Below are 14738 nucleotides of genomic sequence, written 5' to 3'. Positions count from 1 at the left end.
CTGTGTTGTTGCTATTATTCTTCTTATTGGGTTGCATGTACCTTCAGTTCCTCTAATACTTTCTCTAATCCCTCCAATGGGGACCTCATTGTCAGTTCAATGGTTTGCTGCTAGCATTCTCCTCTGTATTTGACATGCTCTGGCTAAGCCTCTCGGGAAAGAGCTGTAATACCCTCCTGTCAGCATGCACTTCTTAACTCAAATATATGAAACACATCACCAATTTGTGTGTCATCCTTGTGGAGGGTCCATTATGTATCATTCCAATTTTAGTATATGTAATGCTGAGGCAAGCAAATGCCATAACATCTTATCCTTCAATATATGCTCTTGTATATGGAAGATTCTTAATAGAATCTGCATCTTGTGGGATATTTCAGTCCTTGCCATTCATCCTGAAATCACTTACATAGGGAATTAATCATGGACACTATTGTATACATATTAACTGAACTTTTGCCCTCAGCTGTCAAGGCCCACATTCTGGGTCTGGGCTCATTGTTTCTCTCAATTATGTTCTTTCATCCTTGCCAGCATGTGCTTAAAGGTTCCTGAAACCATCTTTCAGTTAATACATATTTACCTTCTCTATTCTTGGTGCAAAAAGGAGGTTGCTATGGGGATTCTAGTGTAGGAGTAGACAGAGATATAGTACTACATGGTTCCACAATGGTGAAGTTTTTTCCAATGAATCATTTTGCTTATAGAGATAGCTGTTGTATATACTCACACAATCTACCAAGGCCCATATAAAATTTGCCAGAGGGATGAGGAAACTCTCACAACACATAGTGAATCATCAAAGATGAATGTAAAATTATGATGTGATCTAGAATCTGTGATGTTGATAGGCTGGACAATTTCAAGCAGCAGTAGTCAACATGTGGTCCATGTTCATTGTTAAGTAGTTGTACTTGAACATTAAGTAAGCCAAAGTTGAAAAATAGGATTAAGAAAAAAGAAGCAATAAGAAGAAAGAGAGCGTAAACTAACAGAGAAAATGTACCCAAAAGCTGTCCTAACTAGAATATCTGTTCTAATTCCCGAATTATCCCCTGTCTGGTTTGAACTTTTGTCTTATTTTTCAGAGATTTTCCCCCTATTTCTTTTGAATTATTGATACAGAAAGAACAAGATTCCTTAATCAGGGCATGTACAGATCTGACCTCTGCAGAAAGTGTGTCTAGGGTTTTCTTGTTTTGGAGGACAATTTCTGTCTGTATCTGAGGCGTTGTTTGTACATCTTTAGTAGAGACTGTGGTCTTCTAGGTTATGGATAGGAAAGGTAATTCTTAATATTAATTTTTGAAGCTGTGATCATCTTTGTCTGAAATAATTCTCTGAGATTATTCAAATTTTGCCCATTTCTGATCAGTTTCTTGCTAAAGCAACACACATTTTGTTTTTGCTATATTTTCAGCTAGGGACTAAACATAGAAATTCCTTCTTTAGAGAAGTTAAGATGGAGAAAAGCATCAGGGAATGGGAAAATTTCTAAATCTCTTAAGTATAGCACCCTCTCAAGTTTTATGGCTACATATAGGTCTTAGCCACAAAGAAAGTAGTTGCCTTTCTCATTAAGTATTACTCCACTGCTTGGTTTCTGAATCTAAATGAACTATAATCTGTTGTAATTTACTAGGAATAATAAAGTCCTATGACATGAGGAATAGAATCATTCCTCTCTATTGTTTGCAGAAATGCTTAGAATAAAGGAGGAACATTTCTGAAATATGCCCATGATCAGCTTCCAGATCTATCCAGGTACTTTCATTGGTTTTTAACTTTCTCCTCCTAACATTCTTTTCACCTCAGGCAAATTCTGTTATTTCGTTTTTGAAATTTGGGACAAGAATTCATACTGTATCCTTTTCTAACCTGAACTTTCTTAAATAGGCAAGACTTATCGGTCACTCACAGATCTCTGTCTATCTCTGCTCTACAAGAGCTGAAATTATATTGGAGGCCACTATGCTTAGAAAGGATCAATATTTTTAATTAATTTCTTTCATAACAACATTTTGTTATTTCAAAAAATATTATTTTTTTTCTTTTTTCTTTTTTTCGGTGCTGGGGACCGAACCCAGGGCCTTGTGCTTGCTAGTCAAAAAATATTATTAAATGCACATGGGTATTTTACCTATAAGCATGCTTTGCATAACATATGTATACATACTGGACTTAGAATCCAAAATAGAGCATTTTATTCCCTGTAACTAGAATTATAGATGATTATCAGCTACCATATGGATGCTGGGACTTGAGTTGTGGTCTTTAAAACAAAACCTGAGTAATTTCTGCAGCCCTGTTAATTTATTTTTTTTCTTTTAAGCTTGATAATGGATTTGGTGAATTTTAGGCCTTTTAATCTCCTATTACCTTGTCTGCTAATCAAAGCTCTATCTAGCTAAACCTTCTTTCCAAGGAATACACATATCTTCAGCATGTTTGAGATATAAAATGCTGCTATCACATCAGGGAAATAGGATAGAATGGAGGGTTTGCTTATTTACTGATTCTTCCACAGAAATCTAAAGGAGGCACCAGAATGAATCCATGACAGATTCAACTGTGTGCTTTCTCTTGAGATGACAGCATGATAAAGGGTGACACATCTGCCTTTCTGACCAAGTCTAACCACCACCTCTGCAGAAGCTATCATGCTACAACTCTACCTCATGCCTTCCCTCTCAGATGCAAGTTTTCTCACTAAAGGCTGAGGCTGTTTGGGCAAGCTGGGGCTAAATACTATACATTTTCATTTTCATTATATGGCAACTATTAGAGGAAAAAGGTTTTGTTAACCTATAAGAAAGCAATTGCAGGAAAATGAAGAACTCTGCTGTGATCCAATAGTCTGGATGTGTATCATGTACTTACACAATCCACTTGTTTCCTTTTTAATTGGTGGCTTTAAAATATGCTATATAAAAATTTTAATACACTTCTACTTATTGTCTATATATTTGTTTAGATGTACTTATGTCGTCTTGCATGTTCTACTGCACGCACGAATGTGTGTGTGTGTGTGTGTGTGTGTGTGTGTGTGTGTGTGTGTAAATCAGAGGACAACTAGTGGTAGCTGGTTTTCTCCTTCTCCCATGTATATCCTGGGGATTGAACTGAGGTCATCAGATTTGGTGGCAGGCACCCTTACCTGCTGAGCCATGCTGACACACCCAAATTGGAAATTTTAGAGCATAAAATTATGACCTCCCATGATCATTCACATCTATACCAGCTTGAAATAGAAGCTCTTTGGTTTCTTTTTACCATGATTGCTAACAATCTGTGACCTGGTCATAATGTCCTGTAACATGGTCTCATAACAATTAGCTCTGATATCCTGTTGTCATAGGGATAACTCCTTCTTCCATAACTCTAATGTCTCCCAAACACTTTGAAGTATTGCTATACCAATTTTTAAATTCTGCTACTTTAATATAATTGAAGACTTATAATAAAATTGTCCTTATTACTATTTCATGGTGAGAAAAAGTCAGAAAAAATCTCATACACACTCCCATGCTTTTATCAGCTGAGCAACCACATCTATGCTTAGGTGTGTGCCTTCCCTCTTAGACTGTGGCCTCTTGCCACTATTTAAAGTCAATCACTCTAATTTCTTGGATCTTCCCCTCCCCTGTCCCACATTCACCTGCTTTAATCTTCATCCTGGCAACTTTCATTCTTTTCTGTGTCATTACTTTATGACTAGACTATGTTACTTTTTATTTTATACACATGTTATAATTTCTCTAATTCTTAAAAATTCTCTTTTGGGGAAGGAAGGGCTGCAGAGATGGCTCAGCAAATAAGAGAAATGGCTCCTCTTCCAGAGTTCAATTCCCAGCAATTATATAGTGGCTCACAAATCTGAAATAGGATCTTATGACTTCTTCTGGTGTGTCAGAAGACCGGGACTGTACTCATATACATTAAATAAATAAATAAATAAATAAATAAATAAATAAATAAATAAATAAATAATTTCTTGTTTTATCTTACTACCCCTTTCTACATTACTCCCTTTCTTGGTTATTCTTTTCAGTTCCCTCTACCAGATGATTCACATCAATTAAGTGGCTCTCCGATGTTTCCCCTCTGTCTTATACGCGTTCCTCAGTTCATTCAATCACTCTGCTTTTGCTGTTCTGCTAGGTCTCATAGGACTAAATGTAATGATTGGTTTTCAGGCCCCACCTCAGTTGGTCCCTTGGTCATGTTTGATAGCATTGCGTACATTATTCCATCTGCAAAGACCTTCCTTTCCATGATAGCCCCCGATCCTCTTCTAATTTCTCCATCCTTCTTTTTGGCTCCTTCTCCTCATCCTGATCATTGCTCCTTCTGCTAAGAACACTCTTGTTGGATATCTGACCCGTTGTCTTCTCATTGCTACCACAGAGATCTTTGCTGGGGTGCATTTTCTGTGGTTTTGTGAAATGGAGCGCTTCCTTAGCCACAATTGTGCCATGATCTGCCTTGCTTGCATGTGCACAGGTGTCACTACAGAGAGGTTTCCCCTTGTTGGTTCACCTTTTTCTCCTGCTTGAAGAATGGAAAGTCAATGCAAAGATGCCGTGTGCACCATGTCAATGTTTTGTTCTGGTACCTAGAACTTGTTTTCAGGGCCTTTGCATCTCCTATCAGGATGAGAAGGACAATAATGTGATAAGCATTTAACAAACTATTTCTGACTGTTCTAAACTTAAAGTCAAAGGGAATGTAAAAGGAAGCATGTGCACTAACTTTCATTTCTCTTGGAGGAAGTTTAAGAGCAGAGCATAATAATATGCAAAACTATGCAAATAGATCAGAGTCCAGAGGATCCATTTGACCCAGATGTCTATCTCTTTTAAATAGCAATTGGTAAGGATGGCTCAGGTAATATCCTGACAGATTGTATAAGAAAGGACTCATAGGGCATAAGATAAAATATTTTTTCTTTATTTTGAGTGACATTCTACAATGCTCATAAAAGGATAGAGAACAATCAAGGTATCTTTAAATTTATCCTTCTTCATGCCTAAGACATATTCTTCATAAATTATTCTATAAACTGCAGGAATGTTAGTAAGACATAGCGATGTTTTCCTCATGAGTCCTTACCTTGTTAGTCCCTATAACCTATTACAGTATTAAATATTAGATAGGAATGAGGTAAAAAAAATAAATTTCATGAGAAATAAATTCATCTGGAGTTGCCGTAAAGGACTTGCCAAGTTGCTGTAGCTATAGAAATGTCTGCCTTGTGTTTCAATTTTTTCCTTGACACATCGTGTGACCTTGTTGTCAATTTAAATAAAAGATCAACTTAAGAAGGGTCTACTTTGACTTGCAGTTTAAGAAATATTAATACTCCAGCATAGAGATGAAGTCCTGGCAGCAGTATCACAGTGCACAGTGTGTGATTGGGGCTCCTTTCAACCATCAGTGGAACAGGAAGCAGAACGCAAGCAAGGAAGTAGGATGGGGCCATAAAACTGAAAGGCCAGCTAGCAGTGACCAACATCCATTAGTGAAATTCCATGTCCCAAAATGTTCCACCACTATCCAACACAGTACCACCAGCTGTTCACCTACTGTCCAAAGAAAGAGCCCACGTGGATACATACAAAGCTACAGCGTCAACTGCTCAACATAATTTCCATGACAGCAGGGGAGACACTGTTATCACTAATGTAAACATGAACAGATCAATATTCAGAGAATAACCAGTCATAGGTATTACAAAAATCTCCACAATTCATCCCAATTTTTTTCTTTCTCGATTCAACGCATTTTCATAATGTACGGGAAGAGTGGAGAAATGAAACCAAATATTTGAAGCAAGAAGACCCCTCTGTCTTGGCATGACAGATTAAATATTAAAAAGCCTTTCTCCTCTTAATCTTCCTTTACATGTGTTCTCCTTTACCCTCTCATGCTTGAAAGTCAACCATGAATCATTGAGGCCAATTATATATGTGACTGAAAACACACAAGCTCCATGAGTCAATTTTGGTATTGGAGATATTAAAGTTAGATAACTGAATCATTTGTTTGGACTCTTGGGTATACATTTGGCACTAGAAAAGCACATTTGAATTTTTTAGGAAAAGAAAGATGAATGTTTCTTCTGTAGGACTACAAAAGCTCAATCTGTCATATTTGTTAAGGGCCCACTAGCAGTCATTGGATTTTTAAAAGGTGTTGAAGCCATTCCTAGCTGGAATTTTGCAAGGATAGGTTATTGTTTTATCCAGGTTAGAACCCCTTGATGATGAATGCTAAGTTGGACGAACTTGAAAGGACGCAATGTATTTCAGTATAAGAGGAGTATCATATTCTTTCAACCTATCCTCTCTCTTCTTCTGTAATCCTAGAGCATTCCTAGGCCTAACAGTACATAAGGAACATGGGTAAAAAGACAACACACAAATATGTTCATTCTGTGCTAGACTTCTATGCTCTCCTTTCCTATCACTTTCTTTATGGCCTCTTTGACATCTTTGTTTCTCAGAGTATAGATCAGGGGGTTAAGACTAGGAGTGACTATGGTGTAGAAAAGAGTGAGAAACTTGCCCTGGTCCTGGGAGTAACTGTTTGCTGGCTGGAGGTACATGTATATGATGGTACCGTAGAAGAGAGAGACAACGATTAAGTGGGAGCTGCAGGTGTTGAAGGCTTTCTTTCTCCCAGCAGCTGACTTGATCCTCAGCACTGCTCGGGCAATGTAACCATAGGAGATAAGGATGAGGATTAGAGGTGCCAAGATGATAAAAATCGCCAATGCAAAAGCCAGTGCCTCCAAGACCATAGTGTTCACACAGGCCATGCCAATCAGGGCTGGCATTTCACAGAGAAAGTGGTCCACCTGCCTGTGTCCACAGCGGGGCAACATCAATGTCTGCGGTGCCATAATGAGAGAATTGCCGAAGCCACTCAACCATGCCACTGAAGCCAACTGCCCACAGAGAGAGGGCATGATGACTGTGTGTAGTGCAGGGGCTTGCAGACAGCAGCGCATCTGTCATATGCCATGACAGCCAGGAGGACACACCCACCCTCCCAATGCTAAGACAAAATACAGCTGGATGGCACAACCCACGTAGCTGATGGTCTTGTCTGGACCCCAGAGGTTATAGAGCATCTGTGGGATGGAGCCCGAGGAAACACATATCCAGGAATGAGAGGTTGGCCAGAAAGAAAACATGGGTGGGTGTGCAACCGGGAATCCAGAGCCGAAAGCAAGATGATGGTCATGTTGCCAAGAAGAGTGAGCAGATAAAAGGAGAGAACTACCACGAAGAGGATGAGCTCTAAGTGAGGACGGTCAGAGAAGCCCACCAGGATGAAGCCTTCAAAAGAACTCGTGTTTTCCTTTTCCATTACTTGCAAGCATATGCTACCTAGAAGGAGCAAGATGAATGTAGGTGATGACTGCAGATGTGATTTCTTAAAATTGTAAAGCCATACCTTTTCAGAAATGCTAGCTATCTGTCCTAAAGTTTCAATAGGCACTGATCTAAATCATTTTTGTCTAAAAAGTATCACATTAGTTTTTAAAGCTCTGGCTTGTGATGTTTTGTCAACATTTTTCATTACTGTTTTTCATCATCAGATTGTAAAACATTATTTACAAAAGGTGATTGACGCCAACCATGATAGTGCATGCTTGCTAGCTTAACAGCTCAGTTGCAGACAGAAGCAGAGCAGGAGTTCAAAGTCAGAGAGTTGGAGGCAAGACTGAGCTCCAGAAAAACCTCTCTGCAAAAAATGTCCGATTCTTTGTAAAGAAATCAGCACTCAAAAATTCCATCATTGTTAAAAATGGGGAAATATCAAATTGTCCTAGTAGTCTATACGCCATGGAAAGACTTAGGACTTGTCCATAGATCAGAGACACAGACTTCCTTTCAGGTAAAATCTTCTGAAAATTGTTTCATTACTCCTGAGAAGTCTCGAATCCAATCCAAACCCAAGACGATAGAAGTAACAAAAAAAATGGTTGAAAGAAGCTTATCTTGTCATTAATCACATCTATACCTGCTAGTCCTATCCATCCTGCTGGATGAAAAGTGGCCTTAATATCCTGTCAGACAAGAACAACTCAGGTACATCACTACTTCCTTATCCTCTGTCCAGTTTTTCTGCTATGATAAAATATGAAAAAGTCCTGGCTCATGTCACTATGATGTGAGATAGGTGACTCATAGAGAAAGCTTTTCCACAATGGTTAAAAAGACAAGAAAGGCCCCACAGCCCATTTTAGCTAGGTGAATTCTGAGCCTCCATTTGGCATTCTTTCTCTCCTCTTATGCTTTATATGTACAGGAATACCTTCTTCTAGGGAGTCTATCCTGAATATTTCTTTATCTGTCCTGATTTTATAGCACTTGTGTCCTCCATAGTGCTTTATACTCTGAGGTTTGGACTGTGGTTTTATGTCTTAGGACAAATATTCTATGAATACAAATTGACCAATAGTTTTTCTTCATATTTTTCTAAACAGTTAATAGAAAGCCATAGGACTATGACTTTTATTAGAAGCCCATATATCATTGAGTACAATAGAGCAAAAAAATATTTTGTCCATTAAACATTACCATATCCTGGAAATGAAATTTTATCTAAGTTATAACCTGGCAGAGGTTACAATGAGTTTCTTTGGTCATAATGGGTTGATGTTATAATTTCAATAAACTTTGGGTAGACAGACAGTGCCTTGATAGCTGAGACCCAGTACTTAGGCTGAGGCCAGTAAGGCTTTTCTGCTTTCACTTGTAAAACAAATTTAGAACATTACAAATAAACTTGGGGGAGGGGATGCATGGACACCACCTGGTGAAGGAAAAAGTGCATCAAATTCTGAACTCAGAGTGCTTATCAATTATTAATAAGTGTGGCCACAAGGAAATAACAGTTAATTCTGGATGGTGAATGCATGCATTCTTCTCTCAGTCTTTGTAAATTCTCTTCACACTGAAAACATCTAAAAATAAAACAGAAAATAAATTACAAGTTACAGGCCACTGAAATATGGATGGGACTAATATTACTTAGCTCTTTTGAACTAGGCATAATGTTAACTATTGAATATAGTCTAGTTCACTTCTTTTTCTTATTCATCCCAAGAGATAATCAGTTTATCATTCAACAGTATTGATTAAGCCACTGAGGCCAATCAAATCAAATAAGCAGTCTTGACTCATATAGCCAGTACATACTGAAGTTTTATGCTATAGTCAAACTGTCAGTAAGGACTCTAACCATAAACTTAGGAAGCACAGAAATCACACTAAATGTGCACACAAAACCTAAATAGTAGTGCTGAGACTTCATCCACGTGTTTTGATTTATTGCATCTTATTAAATCTTATTAATCTTTTAGTAAAGATTCATGTTTATAAATTCAGTAGGGCAAGTAGGTATCCTGACAGAAGTAACAGAAAAACATAATTTTATCCAGGAAATGAGAAACAATTAAATTTGCATGTTATTTTAATACTGAGCACTACACACCCAGCACTTCATAGAATAAGATGAATGAAGCCTTGGATGTTGGGAGAGGTGAATGTGATTGACAGTGACTTGACTACTGCTCCTAGAATATCTATGATATTCACAGATACACATGACTGTTTATTGGCTGCAAAACAGAACATAAACACTAATCCTTTCTTTTCCCTTGCTTCTTGAATCAACCAGGGATCATCCAAATATGGTTATTGCCATCAGTTTTGCACTCTAATTCACTGGCCCAGTCACTTCTGCCTTTTACACAGCCCTTCCCTAGGGGAGGGTTGCTTTCTTATACTTCAGACTTTAAACAGCAAATGACTACATCTTTTATTAGCCTAAACTGTAATTTTAAATATATATGTGTCTATTTTTACCTGAACCTAAATGAATGACTTCTATACTGGGACATGACATTCCTTCACAAGGATCATTACATTACCTATTAGCTTTAGTATTGCAATTTGTAATTGCAGAATTTAAAATTTTGCCATCGTTTTTGAAAAATAGTATAAATATGTACATGTTTTCTGATTTCTGGATCTCTGACCAGATCATTGAAATTTTATGTATCCTAAAAAGATAGTAAATAATGTTCTTATATCAGCTGCTATCTATTATCTTTGGCAAGTACTAGCATGGTGTGCATTGCTTAGATGGATCAGCAGAATGAATTAAGAAGTCCCAGAGTTAAAATGTTTTGGAATAAACCCACTGCTCATCCTGTGTATGCAGTGGCTGCAAAGCCATAAGGGCCAAATGAAAACATCTTGTGTTCTTTTTACAGATTCTCCATGTTGATGTTCAAAGCCACAGCACCAATCAGTACTCCTTACTAAGAGTCTCACATGATAAAGGGTTATAATCAGAATCTTTATCACTAGAGTTTTACAATTCGGGAGATTCCAATATATTCTACATTTATCATGTGGACAAGAACTCCAGCAAAGTACTCATGAATATTTCTCCAGTCTCTACACAAAACAAATCATATATAGCCACACTTTTAAATATTTAATCAAGGCTCTAGAAATAAGTCTAGCAAATTTATTCTGATCTGACCACAGCCTGAGTTTCTCAAATATCAGATCATTGGTAATTTAGAGGCCCAGGGCTCAGGATCAAAAACTTACCAAATTGAACAGCACCCTCAGAACTGCCATAGCCAGAGATCTTTCCTTTTCCTGAGACTTCACTTGGAAGTCAAGTGGAAGCACCAGAGTATAGTCAAGGAGAACAGAAAGGTGACTTTAGACATTCTATAGGAAAGGAGCTAAATCAAGGAACAATAGGACCTAGTATAGTGGAATCTGCCTGGATAAAGAAAGAATGTTGGTAAGTAAACCAGATTCACACTACCTAAGCTGTAACATGAATCCTATCTATACTCTCCTAGCCCCAAATGAGGAGCCAGAGAAAGAGCAGCTTGAGAGGACTCTGAGGACCACCAGCATGGTTGGTGCTTGTTGAGCTAAGCACTCATGTCTAACAAGCAAGAACATCTTATGGGTGTCTGAGTTGATATAGAATTAGTTACTCCAAGAAGAACTCCCAATGCTCACACCCAAATTCCCTTAGCTAATTATTGCTAACAAGAAATGGGGGAGTGTATGGTCTCACAGGAAATACTGCTACTTCCAATTCTCTCTCTCTCTCTCTCTCTCTCTCTCTCTCTCTCTCTCTCTCTCTCTCGCTCTCGCTCTCGCTCTCGCTCTCGCTCTCTCGCTCTCTCTCTGTCATTTTGTATGTGTGTGTGTGTGTGTGTGTGTGTGTGTGTGTGTGTGAGAGAGAGAGAGAGAGAGAGAGAGAGAGAGAGAGAGAGATCTAAGTCTTTCTGCTGGATAATAGAGTATATTTTTGGTCAAGGCCAGATAACAAGCATTGTCCACAGGAAGCCAGTTGGTCCAGAATAGAATCTAGGAACAAAGAAAATAAGATCAGTGCTTCATGTATGTGTCATTTTCCTCTTATGATAATAGACTATGTACTGTTTGCTCAGTCATGCAATTAAAGAAGTTCAGGTATTCAAGTATCCTCACCAATTTATTTAGTTAAAGTTTTATGCAGCTTTAAGACCCATAGCAACAAGTTTAATGAAATATTTTCTATTTAAAGCATATCTATCAAAAAAGGATGAGGGGCTAGAGAGATGGCTCAGAAGTTAAGAGCATTCACTGCTCTTCCAGATTCCTGAATTCAAATTCCTCCAAAACATGGTGGCTCACAGCCATCTGTATGGGATCCGATGCCTCCTACAAACTGTGTGAAGACAGTTTAAATACATAAAATTAACACAAAATATGTTAAACTAATTTTATTTCCGTATTTTTAATTTGATATAAAAGAGCTAAAATTATATCCAGAAAGTTACAATTTGATTGACAACTGCAACTCAGAACAAATTAACCCATTTGACTGAAAAGGCAATAATACATAGCTGTGTTAGCTCACTTTACTGTCTGTTGAGGCCACAAGGAAACAATAAAGGAACAGATGCAAATACAAGCATGAATTCTATAGTTAGTTGTCAGTGACTTCTAAGGAAGATAGATTTCACATTGTCAGAAATCTTAGTTGATATATAAGAGATAGCCTGTGTAAGTCTGCATTGTACATTAAAATATTTTAAATTGTAACAATCATTATTAGTAACTTCTTAACTTTACTGATCATTTCTGGGTACTTTTGTCAAGGAGGAGTAGAACATATATGACTATTGCCATGCTAGGTACTTTACTGTTACTGTAAGCATTATTAGAATAGTGTAATTTAACAATAACATAGCTAATTAAACTGATATGAATGGCCTATTTTGACTGGACACAGTGATAATATTGCTGTGTCTATTTTTATAAGCAGTGTATAGTGATTTTGTTGTCATTTAAAAGTGAATAGATAGGAGGGGGGTTATAAGCAATTAACAGGAATTCTGCTTTACAACTTAATTCTTGGCACATGTGAGCCATTTCACACTTAGCTCTACCTATCTGCTCATGCTTAGCATGTTCTTATGGAAACTAGGTAGAATAACGTAGAGAATTTGATGGTCTTAAGAGTTTTCTGAGATAATGAGTCCCTTTGAGAAATGACAAAAATGAGGTCCATAGGGGCAGAAACAATGGAAGCAGAAAAATGGTTAGCTTTTTAAATTTTTTTCCCAGTTCACAGCTGTTTTGTTCACACTTAGGCTGCCATAATCCATAATTCATTTAGTTTATAATTGATGGGACTAATATAGCATTCAGAACTTGGTGTATAATGAAGCAATAACAACCCAAAGATTATGTGTTAATATGTTAATACAATATAATGTTACATCATTGAACATCCTAGAAAAGAGAGCAGAATCTATGTCAGTCATCTTCTCCTTCAAGGTCAGCTGTATTCGAACACATTCTATTGTATTGCAACTTGGTATCCATAGATGTTTTTGGGAAGAAAAGACATTACTAATACAACTTTAATTATGTGTAATCAGAAATTTTCACATTAAGGACCATATAGCTCTTTAAATGTTATTTTTTAAATCTGCCTTTAATGACTTTTTCTCATTGTGATTTGTCTGGCCACTGAGTTTTAATACAGCACTTATCTTATATGTCTTTCCCTAATTCATACGTAGTAAGTATGAAAATCCCTCATAGCACCTGCCTTTCAGAACTGATTTCTTTTCTTTACCCCTGGTGCTGGGCTCAACTCCACTGTTATAAGTGCTTCTTCATTTAAAAAAAAAAACTTTAATTTTTTTTTTATGTGGGAGAGGGTCTCACTCTCTTGTATCCAGAGGGATGGGATTACAGGCTTGCACACTACAAGCAGTTTGTTTTGTTGATTTTAGTGTCTCACTGCTTCTCATCATCCTACACTCTGCTACAAAAGGAAGCTTTTATAAGCATAACCATTATCAGTCCATATACAAAGTTCTGACATGGAAGTCCTCGATCTAGAGAAATATGAATTATTTTAAACACTGATTTTTTTATTTGGAAAAATTGCATTTCCAGCTTTATCTAGTCACTTTGAAACTTTACTAAAGCTCAAAACAATAATAGTAAAAGACTTGAACACACTATTCTCATCAATGAACAGATCATGGAAACAGAAATAGGGGCAGAGTAAAGCTAACAGAAGTTATGAACCAAATGGGTTTAACAGACATCTACAGAACATTTCATCCTAAAACAAAAGAATATAACTTCGTCTCAGCACCTCATGATACCTTCTCCAAAATTGACCACATAATTGGTCACAAAACAGGCCTCAAGAGATACAAGAAGATTGAAATAATCCCATGCATCCTATCAGATCACCATGGACTAAGGCTGGTCTTCAATAACAACAAAACTGACAGAAAGCCCACATGGAAGTTGAACCACACTCTACTCAACAATAAATTGGTCAAGGAGGAAATAAAGACAGAAATTAAAGACATTTTAGAATTTAATGAAAATGAAGGAACAAAATACTCAAACTTATGGAAAACAATGAAAGCAGTGCTAAGAGGAAAACTCAGCTCTGAGTGACTCCAAAAAGAAACTGAAGAGCGCATACACTAGCAGCATGACAGCACTCTAAAAGCTCTAAAACAAAAGGAAGCAAGAGGGATAGCAAGAAGAATAGACCCAAGAGGAATAGATGGCAGGAAATAATCAAACTCAGACCTGAAATCAACCAAGTATTAACAAAGAGGACTATACAAAGAATCAACAAAACCAGGAGTTGGTTCTTCAACAAAATAGATAAACCCTTAGCCAGACTAACCAGAGAGCACAGAGAGGGTATCCAAATTAACAAAATCAGAAATGAAAAGGTAGACAGAACAACAGAATCTGAGGAAATTCAAAAAATCATCAGCTTCTACTAAAAAAAGACTATATTCAACAAAACTGAAATATCTGGAGGAAATGGACAATGTTCTAGACAGATACCAGGAACCAAAGTTAAATCAGAATCAGAAAAATCATCTTAACAGTCCCATAACTCCTAAAGAAATAGAAGCAGTTATTAAAAGTCTCCCAAACAAAAGAAGCCCAGGGTTTTGTGCAAAATCCCTATCAGACCTTCTATCAGACCTTCAAAGAAGACCTACTACCAATATTCATCAACTATTCTACAAAATAGAAACAGAAGAAGCACTACCAAATTCCTTCTATGAAGCCACAACTATGCTTATACCTAAACCACACAAAGACACAACAAAGAAAGTGGACTTCAGACCAATTTTCCTTATGAAT

The 14738-nt window shown here is 37.2% G+C and overlaps 2 pseudogenes; both read right to left on the bottom strand.

Annotated features, from left to right (window-relative positions):
* Nucleotides 1–200: 200 nt before the first annotated feature.
* On the bottom strand, nucleotides 201–301 carry LOC116884133 (annotated as a pseudogene).
* Nucleotides 302–6439: 6138 nt separating this feature from the next.
* Nucleotides 6440–7383, bottom strand: LOC116883575 (annotated as a pseudogene).
* Between the last annotated feature and the right edge of the window lie 7355 nt (nucleotides 7384–14738).

Source organism: Rattus rattus, chromosome 14 (genome assembly GCF_011064425.1).
Source record: "Rattus rattus isolate New Zealand chromosome 14, Rrattus_CSIRO_v1, whole genome shotgun sequence".
Lineage (NCBI taxonomy): Eukaryota > Metazoa > Chordata > Mammalia > Rodentia > Muridae > Rattus > Rattus rattus.
This window is presented reverse-complemented; position numbering and strand designations above follow the sequence as displayed.